This window comes from Gymnoscopelus braueri (assembly GCF_963280865.1).
Source record: "Gymnoscopelus braueri genome assembly, chromosome: 9".
Lineage (NCBI taxonomy): Eukaryota > Metazoa > Chordata > Actinopteri > Myctophiformes > Myctophidae > Gymnoscopelus > Gymnoscopelus braueri.
Genome location: NC_137610.1, coordinates 52946494 through 52953993, shown reverse-complemented (window position 1 = coordinate 52953993; position 7500 = coordinate 52946494).

The window sequence follows — 7500 nt, the reverse complement described above, 5'->3', positions numbered from 1 at the left end:
TGACTATCATAAACGATACAGAACCTCCTCCCTGACAATAACGCCGACACGCAGTGTTTATTTTTGGACCACAATTCTTATATGAGACGATTCTAAGATGACCCAATGTTATTCTCCATAGAGAAATTACTTCCGCAAACCTGGGGATGAACGAGTGACGTCAGGACTTCGGTGCTCTATAGGCAGCCGTTCCGGTAGCAGACACAAAGGAGACTCTTTGTGTCTGCTACCGGAACCGCTGCCGGTCATCAAATTGTCTTAGGAATGCGACAAAAAATAAAAAATGATCCATGAATTCAATGGATTCCATGGGTTGACTAATCCATAGAAAAAAAGTCATTTTGGGGATGAACTAACCCCTGTACATCGACTATTCGGAAATGTGCAGATCTACAAGCTCACAACGTGTCACATTGCAACGCGTTGTGAGCTTGTAGATTGGCTACTTTAAAAAAGAAAATAAACTTTTTTTTTTAACAACATATGGACAAATCTTGTATGGACGGGGGTCCCTGGCACAATATACTTTCACATGGGGGGGGGGGGGTCCGTGAACACTCTTTGGCGTGAAAGTGATTCAACGGGGCTGTTGGTACGTGCAGAATGTCATTAATGTTTGATCAGACTGTCAGCGTGTCACCAATGTGCCGGAATCAGAGCAGATTGAACCTTTCTCCTCAGGGAGCTTCTACGTCTCAGATCACACAGGGTTTAAATCTATTTTTCATTAAGAACAAAAGCGTGTACGCAGCGCCGTGTGTGTGTGTGTGTGTGTGTGTGTGTGTGTGTGTGTGTGTGTGTGTGTGTGTGTGTGTGTGTGTGTGTGTGTGTGTGTGTGTGTGTGTGTGTGTGTGTGTGTGTGTGTGTGTGTGTGTGTGTGTGTGTATTACCATACCAAAACGTCCTTGGTTAGTGTTAGGATTAGACATTTAGAGGTTAGGTTTAGGGGCTCGGATTAGACATTTAGAGGTTAGGTTTAGGGGTTAGGATTACATTTAGAGGTTGGGTTAAGGGGTTAGGATTAGACATTTAGAGGTTAGGTTTAGGGGTTAGGATTAGACATTTAGAGGTTAGGTTTGGGGGTTAGGATTAGACATTTAGAGGTTAGGTTTGGGGGTTAGGATTAGACATTTAGAGGTTAGGTTTGGGTGTGTTAGGGTTAGTGTTAGGATTAGACATTTAGAGGTTAGGTGTGTGTGTGTTAGGGTTAGTGTTAGGATTAGACATTTAGAGGTTAGGTTTAGGGGTTAGGATTAGACATTTAGAGGTTAGGTTTGGGTGTGTTAGGGTTAGTGTTAGGATTAGACATTTAGAGGTTAGGTTTGTGTGTGTTAGGGTTAGTGTTAGGATTAGACATTTAGAGGTTAGGTTTGGGTGTGTTAGGGTTAGTGTTAGGATTAGACATTTAGAGGTTAGGTTTAGGGGTTAGAATTAGACATTTAGAGGTTAGGTTTAGGTGTTAGAATTAGACATTTAGAGGTTAGGTTTAGGTGTTAGAATTAGATATTTAGAGGTTAGGTTTAGGTGTTAGGGTTAGTGTTAGGATTAGACATTTAGAGGTTAGGTTAAGGTGTTAGGGTTTGTGTTAGGATTAGACATTTAGAGGTTAGGTTAAGGTGTTAGGGTTTGTGTTAGGATTAGACATTTAGAGGTTAGGTTAAGGTGTTAGGGATAGGATCAGACATTTAGAGGTTAGGTTAAGGTGTTAGGGTTTGTGTTAGGATTAGACATTTAGAGGTTAGGTTTAGGTGTTAGGGTTAGTGTTAGGATTAGACATTTAGAGGTTAGGTTAAGGTGTTAGGGTTTGTGTTAGGATCAGACATTTAGAGGTTAGGTTTAGGTGTGTTAGGGTTAGTGTTAGGATTAGACATTTAGAGGTTAGGTTAAGGTGTTAGGGTTAGTGTTAGGATCAGACATTTAGAGGTTAGGTTTAGGTGTGTTAGGGTTAGTGTTAGGATCAGACATTTAGAGGTTAGGTTAAGGTGTTAGGGTTAGTGTTAGGATCAGACATTTAGAGGTTAGGTTTGGGTGTGTTAGGGTTAGTGTTAGGATTAGACATTTAGAGGTTAAGTTTAGGTGTTAGGCGTTAGAGTTCTCCCTATTAAATACTTTGTTGTGCGGCGATGTCACACACACACACCGAATAATAGCCGATCTACAAGCTCAATCTTGTAGATATTGTTCAGCTATTTTCGTCAATTTTCAATGGCCTCCTAAAATTTCGATGTCCTCACAAGTATAGTAAAACAAATCAAGTCACATATTCTGATTTGTCTGTCTGACTTTTTTTAATGAGAAGCTGGATTGATGTTTTTTTGCAAAGAGATTTGGTGTAAATGGAAAAAAGCAGTCCAAGTACAGAGACAACTCCGGTCCAGTGTAACAAGTCTAGAAGGTCTAAGTGGTCAAGAAATGAAAAAAAAAAAAAAAAGTTTCAGATTGAATAGCTAGGTCTTAACTCAATACACACCATAACACACACAGCCTACAGTATGTACAGTATAGTGTACTCATAGTGCACACGCAGCACATTGGTGAACGTACAGCATATTGAAAAATACATAATTCATCCGTCTCCGTCGCAAAATGAAAACTCCCAAATGAGATTACACAGACGAGCCACGATGACCCCCGCGTGATAAAATGGATCATTCCATTAAACTGAATATATGATTTATGAAGGACAGACAGACAGACAGACAGACAGACAGACAGACAGACAGACAGACAGACAGACAGACAGACAGACAGACAGACAGACAGGATGGCCTACATTTCCTCCATTCAGCATTCAGCCGGTTGGTTCTCCCTCACGGGGGGGATATGGGGGTTATGGGTGGTGGGGGGTTATGGGGGAGGGGGGGGGGTTCATCCATGCTTGGCCTGTCTTCACTGCAAGATGCCAAAACACTGAGTACAGTACAGTACAATACAGTGCAGTACAGTACAGTACAGTACAGTACAGTACAGTACAGTACAATACAGTGCAGTACAGTACAGTACAGTACAGTACAGCAGCAGTTCTCAAACCTAGTTCTCGGACCCCCGATTTGATTACGTATTTGGCCGTGGACCCCCCCATCTGAACAATATTTTGTGCCAGGGACCACCAGAAGCAAAACAAAAAAAGTGTTAAAAAAATATGCTTTATATAATAGCACCTGAGGAAGCGGAAGCGAAACGCGCTGTGCAACAAATAAAAAAGCAAAATCAGTCCTGAGGAGTGTGCGGTCCCTTCTTTTGAAGGTTTTCTTCTTTTAGCTATATATATATATATATATATATATATATATATATATATATATGGGGACCCCCTGGAACCTCTCCCCAACAACCCCCAGGGGTCCCCGGACCCCACTTTGTGAACCAGTACAGTACAGTACAGTACAGTACAGTACAGTACAGTACAGTACAGTACAGTACAGTACAGTACAGTACAGTTTCCATGATATACAGTGTGTTTAGTTCATATTCAGCGTGTGTTTTCTCGTCTCTTGTGATGGATTTGTTCACGTTTCTCCTCTCGTAGTGCTGGTTGCTATGGCTACGGTACGTAGCAGCATACTGTGTGTACATCCCATAACAGTGCAGCTTGTTTATCAGGTGTTTCCATGGCGATGACACAGTGACATTAACCCATTCAATCCGGAAACGCATCTGTGTGTCACTTTTAGATTTCTTTGGCTATTCAAGAGTGCCGCGCTATGAGCTTGTAGATCTGCTATTTTTTTTTTTATCGTGAAAATTTTAATATTATATTCTACAAATGTCTTCTAAATTCTAACAGTTTTTTTATCAAACATATGTTGCTATATCAGTGGTGCTCAAACTTTTCCATGTCAAGGACCACCCAAAATATGTATTTGGCCGCGGACCCCCATCTCAAAATATGTTGTTCCAGGAACCCCCGCCCCAGAAGCACAGATCGGAGTTGAAAATGTTTGCTTTAAAACACAAATAAATATATATTCAAAGATTTGCACAAATGTTCAAGTTTTCTTTTAAATAGCAGATCTACAAGCTCATATATGAGCTTGTAGATCTGCTATTTTTGAATAGCGAAATAAATCTAAAATGACACAGATGCGTTCCCAGTCTTAAAGGGTTAATGTGATCATGTTGCTTCTAGATACTTTTATTGATGCCGTTGAGGGGGATTTCAGTCGCCCGGAGGCAGCACAGCAGTTAAAGGTAGGGTAAGTGATTTTCTTTGGTTAAAATAAGTGTTAAATAGCTGTATATTCTGATAGTACGCATTGCTATATAGAGTGTTTGTTCAGTAACAGGAGTCTCCATGTCTCTCCAGCTCTTTATTAATTAAAAAGGCATGTTCAGGTCAGGATACCAATGGTATCCAATCAGGATAGAGAACTCAGACAGGATACAGATTAAATAAAGTGAAACTGGACCCCAACCAAAAGTCAGAAAAGATTCTTCTGGCTACTTTAAAAGTATAAGAAATCAACTTTTAAAACATATAGAACAACTGTAATATTATGAAAATCGGACATTAACTGGCTGGCGTACTGCTCTGGGAGGTCCCAAAATAGATGACCCCCAAAAAGGGCGTGGTGGTCTGAAAAATTTGAACCCCATCAATTTCTCATAGTTTTGACTCTATAAAACCAAGATCTGCCAAAAAAAAGTCTATTTTAGCTCCCACAGGAGGCAACTTCTTTGACGCCTCGTACCGCACCATACAGGTGAATCTATTTAGACCCTCCAGAAAAACGCGGGCAAAAATCCTTGATTATGCGGGCTAAAACTCTTGATTATGCGGGCTAAAACTCTTGATTATGCGGGCTAAAACTCTTGATTATGCGGGCTAAAACTCTGATTATGCGGGCTAAAATCCTTGATTTTGCGATGAAATATTCTGTTTTTTTTGCAAATTTATGTGGTGAAATTGCGGGAAGTTGCGAAATATGCGGAAAGTTGTGAAATATGCGGCAATATGCGAATTATGCGATATGCGAAAAATGCGAAATATGTTAAAAGTTGCGAAATATGCGGAAATATGCGATGCGAAGCGCATATTATGCGATGCGATGTGCGTATTATGCGATGCGATGTGCGTATTATGCGATGCGATGCGCATATTAAGCGATGCGGTCTGTTTGAAAAAACGTTACCCCCGCATAATTATGCGCCATTTTGCTGATTATGCGGTAAATTCTGCGATCGCATAATCGCATTTTTCTGGAGGGTTTATCTATTGTTTCCTCTCCTGCTCCGATGCACTGGATTTTCAAAACCAGATCTACAAGCTCACTGTTTGACTCTGTGTCAGGTGTGGATGAAGACAGACTGCTGCTCAGGTCTTGTTTGGTCTGTAAAAGAATAGCCCAAAATAGCAGATGTACAAGCTCACATAAGCTATTTTTACATTGTTTTGAAAGTGTAACATTATGAAATATGTCAGTAATTTCTTTCAGTTATTTTTCATAGATCTGACCTGTGCAATTTGTGATTACAAAGCCTAAAAGCCAAACAGAAATGTCATCTTTTATATATTTTTGGGGGCTTTTTGGCCTTTATCTTTTCTTTATAGTCTTACAGTATTCGGTTGTTCAGACGTTGCGCCCCGCTAGAATAACTTCCGGGTTAAGAACCGAATAGAGACAGACAGGAAACAGGGAGAGAGAGAGACGTCGGGAGCGGGACTCGAACCCGCGATGCGCTGTCAGGCTTACTTTGGAGCCTACTGTAGGTGACCGGACCACTACGCCAGCAGTCTGGGCCGAGAAATGTCATCTTTATTCATATATTCCAGTCTTCAATGCCACAAACACAATGAAATCGTTAATCTCAATTAGCTGTATGACAATTAATCATCAGCTTAAATATTGTAATCACGACAGCCCTACTGTCTGTCTGTCTGTCTGTCTGTCTGTCTGTCTGTCTGTCTGTCTGTCTGTCCTACACTGTGACATGGGTGCTGATGCTTCCTGACAGAATGAGGCTACAAGGGTGCATGTTAGTGTCCATTGTTCCTGTGTGTGTGTGTGTGTGTGTGTGTGTGTGTGTGTGTGTGTGTGTGTGTGTGTGTGTGTGTGTGTGTGTGTGTGTGTGTGTGTGTGTGTGTGTGTGTGTGTGTGTGTGTGTGTGTATCTGTGTGTGTGTGTGTCTGTGTGTGGGTGTCTGTGTGTGTCTGCATGCGTGCGCACGTGCGTGCGTGCGTGCGTGCATGCTGTGTGCAATGTGCATGTGTGTTTACTGTTGTGTGTTAAATATAATCACTGTTTTGTCTTCTCTTTTTGGGTTGGTATCCATGGTTTCCACAGCATCTCCTGACAGAGCATCATTGTTGCCATGGTTTCCACAACATCTTCCAGCAGCAGCATTACAGTAGGTTTCCATGGTTTCCGCAGAGCATCATTAAGCCTATGTCCAACTTTACGGTCCAACTATACAACAAGCAATGCCAATGTGATTGATGATTGGTCAAAGACGTGTCGTTGCTGTCGGGCAGAAACCTTGCATCTCATGTTTCAACTTTCTTTCTTTTTTTGGTATGAAAACAGTACAGTAGGTTGATACAAACATATGACATATTAACTGCTCCCAGTGCAACACCAAATACAGTATTACACAGGAAACTTCTCCCAGTGCAACACCAAATACAATATTACACAGGAAACTTCTCCCAGTGCAGCACCAAATACAATATTACACAGGAAACTTCTCCCAGTGTAACACCAAATACAATATTACACAGGAAACCTCTCCCAGTGCAACACCAAATACAATAATATAGCTGCAAGCAGCGATAATACGGGGCCAGTGAATAGAGAGAGAGAGAGAGAGAGAGAGAGAGAGAGAGAGAGAGAGAGAGAGAGAGAGAGAGAGAGAGAGACGGATTAGATTGAAGAGAGAGAGAGACGGATTAGATTGAAGAGAGAGAGAGACGGAATAGATTGAAGAGAGAGAGAGAGAGAGACGGAATAGATTGAAGAGAGAGAGAGAGAGAGAAACGGAATAGATTGAAGAGAAAGAGAGAGAGAGAGAAACGGAATAGATTGAAGAGAAAGAGAGAGAGAGAGAGAGAGAGAGAGAGAGACATGGAAACGGAATAGATTGAAGAGAGAGAGAGACATGGAAACGGAATAGATTGAAGAGAGAGAGAGAGAAAGAGACATGGAAACGGAATAGATTGAAGAGAGAGAGAGAGAGAGAGAGAGAGAGAGAGAGAGAGAGAGAGAGAGAGAGACAGACATGGAAATGGAATAGATTGAAGAGAGAGAGAGACATGGAAACGGAATAGATTGAAGAGAGAGAGAGACATGGAAACGGAATAGATTGAAGGGAGAGAGGGAGAGAGCGAGAGAGACATGGAAACGGAATAGATTGAAGAGAGAGAGAGAGACTTGGAAACATAATAGATTGAAGAGAGATGGAAGCGGAATTGACATCTCAACCTATTGCCATTAACAGGAATCGAACCTTCGGATTGACAAGCTGCAACACTACCTATAGTGCTATAGCTTTGTACAGGCTGAG